General features: G+C 63.4%; 1 non-coding gene across 1 annotated transcript; it reads left to right on the top strand.

Moving 5' to 3' along the window:
- The first annotated feature begins 609 nt into the window (after positions 1-609).
- LOC147732743 (U6 spliceosomal RNA) lies at positions 610-716 on the top strand. The gene has a single exon (XR_015308792.1). It is a non-coding gene; the product is annotated as a U6 spliceosomal RNA (small nuclear RNA).
- Positions 717-2,815: the final 2,099 nt, after the last annotated feature.

Here is a 2,815-nt window from a genome sequence, read left to right as displayed (position 1 = left end):
TGTCAATTTACGCTGCTGAGTGGTTTTACACTAGGAGGTCTCGCATTGTCGTGATTCGTTCCATGTTATTGTCACTGGGTGCGTTCTCTGCGCATGTCTCCGGACCCCCCCCCCCGCGTCTGTTGTGAGGGGCGTTGTGGAGGTGGGGTGGTCACCGTTCCCGCTCGGGTGGCCGCGAGGCCGGCTCGGCCGTCTGGTCTGGCGGCGTCCTTGTCGACGGTGACTGTGTTTTCTATGGGTGACCGGTTCTGGCTGTCTCCTGTCCTTTCCTTTTGGGGCCCGCCCCCCTGGGCGCGGCCTGCCTTCGGTCTCCTTGTCCGCCTGTGTGTGTGGGCGTCCCGCCCTTGCATGGGTGGGGCCCTTCGGCCATTTCTCCCTGATCTCTGGGTGTCGATCTCCACGAGGAGCGTTCAGGTTTGGCTTCCGGACCCGTGTTTCGGCTGTTCCCGGTCTTGTACTGGTGCTGCCACTCCCTATTTCGACCCTAGATCCTGGCTTCGGCCATCTCTCTCCAGGGGGTTCCCTGGGGGGGGGGGGGGGGGGGGGGGCTGTTGCCTCCGTTACGTCCCGTCTTGGGCCGTGGCTATCGCGGTTCCTGGGCTCTTCGGAGTGCTCGCTTCGGCAGCACATATACTGAAATTGGAACGTTACAGAGAAGATTAGCATGGCCCCTGTGCAAGGATGACACGCAAATTCGTGAAGCGTTCCATATTTTTACTTGCTGGCCGGGGTCTGGTCTTGCTGGTCTTGCGGACTTTCCGCGGGGTCCCTCCTTCTAGGCGGGTTTGGATTCCTTCTCCTTCCCTTGTCTACACTGAAGGTGTTTCTGGGGCCTTGGGTTGGCCTGTGAGGCCGGCCTGCGGGTGGGGGTTCCCACTCTCGGTGGCGGGTGCTTCCGTTGGGCTTGCCTTCTGGCCCGTGGGAACCTTGGGCGTTACCGCCCTAACTGCCCCTGATCTCGTCGGCTTTTGGGTGTTGAGCAAGGTCGGGCCTGGTTGGTACCTGGTTGGGTACCTGCCTGGGGATACCTGGTGCTGTAGGCTAGAGGAACTGTGCTCCTGGCCCGCCTGGTGGATCTTCTTCGCCAGGAGGGGGTCTTGGTGTTCCCTGTCTGTATGGGTGTGTCTTCACGTCTGGCGTTGTCTCCCCTCCGTCGGCTCCCTGCTCTGTGTGCGGTGATCCCTTCGGTTCCCGTCTCGGGCTTGTCCTCCTTCGGGGGTCGTGTGCCTGGACCCGGTCCTCCCCTCTGGTTCGTTCAGGGGGGGCGTCCTTTGGCGCCGGGTCGTTTTGGGGTCGTTGGGTTCTCCTGCAGTCCCGCTGCTCCTCGTGCTTCGGGAGTTGCTGGCAGTCATCCTGGCCTGCCGTCTGTTGCACCTTTGCCTCATGGTCCCCGTGTCTTGGTCGGGTCGGGCGACCTGGGGAGGTGGAGCGGTGTCTGCCTTCGGCGGGGATGCTAGGTTCGCTCCTTTTGTTTACAAGTCGGCCCTGTCCCTTCGGGCTGTCTTTCCCCCGGGGTCCGACTATGTGGAGGCGGTTCGACTGTGTCGGATCTTTCCTTCGTTGCCTTGGCTCTACCTGTCCCCGTGGGTGTTTCGACGCCTGGTGTCTCGTTTCGGTCTACCCCTGGTGGTTCTGTTCGTGGACGGGGACTCGGCCCTCCGGCCCCTCCCGGGTCCGGGGGTATGGCGGGTGGATGCCCTGTCTTTCGCTTGGCCTTCCGGTATGCTGTACGCTTCCCCCCGTTCACCCTGATCCCCCGGGTCCTCTGCATGTGTCGCTTGGACTGGGCCGGGGTGCTCCTGGTGGTTCCCGGCTGGGTCCGCCGCCCCTGGTATCCTCTCCTTTGCGAGCTGGCGGTTCGGGCCCGCTGGCCGATCCCCGTTCTGCCTTTTCCGTTGAAGGCCCCCCGCTCCCGGCGGGGTTGCGCCGGCTCCATCTGCGGGCCTGGCTCTTGAGCGGGTGACGCTGCTTGCTCGGGGGTGTTCTTCTGGGGCTGTGGGTTTCCTGCTGGGCTCCCGCAGGGCTTCCACCTACTCTTCCTATGCCCGGCACTGGGCTTCTTTCTCTCGTTGGTGCGGTCGGCTTGGTGCTGTCCCCGCCACCGTGGACCCCTTGCGGGTCTTGGATTTCCCTTGGCCCCTTCTTCCCTGAGGGCCCTATAGGATGCCTTGCGGGCCTTCCGCAGTCCGGTTTTCGACGGGCTGGAATCCCGGGTGGTTCGCTTGGCTCTGGTGTGTCTCCCCCTTGGGTTATCCCGCTCGTTCTGCGAGCACCTCGGGGATCGCCCTGGGGGCCCCTGGCCTCGGTGGCTTTGCGGCTCCTCACCCTTTCGAGGGTTTTTTTCCTGGTGGCAGTGGTGTCTGCTGGGCGACTGGGCGTGCGGGGGTCGTTCCTCCGCTCCCCTTCCTTCTTGCGGGTTTGGCCGGACAGGTTGTTTCTCCGGCATGTCCCCCGTTGCCTTCCCGGGGTCCCGTCCCTGGTGACCCGGGCTCGGGAGGGGTCATTACCTTTTGTTCCTCCCGTCACGGATCCTTCCGTGTCCTTGCTGGTTGTCCGGTGTGATGTTTTGGGCTTCCCTGGAGCGCACGTCTTCCCTTTCCCGGTGGGATTGCCTGTTTGTGACTTTCGGTCCAGTTAATTCGGGCCACAGGCCCGCTCTTTCCACCTTGAGTCGATGTCTTACACTGGCTATCATCCTTTCCTGGGCTTCGCTGGGTTCGGTGGTTCCGGCGAGAGTCCTGGGTCGGTCCGCGAGGTGGGGTGCGGTGTCCTGGGACTCCTTCGAGTGTGTCTCCTCTGAGGAGTTTTGTCGGGC

Source organism: Lissotriton vulgaris, chromosome 2_1 (genome assembly GCF_964263255.1).
Source record: "Lissotriton vulgaris chromosome 2_1, aLisVul1.2, whole genome shotgun sequence".
Lineage (NCBI taxonomy): Eukaryota > Metazoa > Chordata > Amphibia > Caudata > Salamandridae > Lissotriton > Lissotriton vulgaris.
This window is presented reverse-complemented; position numbering and strand designations above follow the sequence as displayed.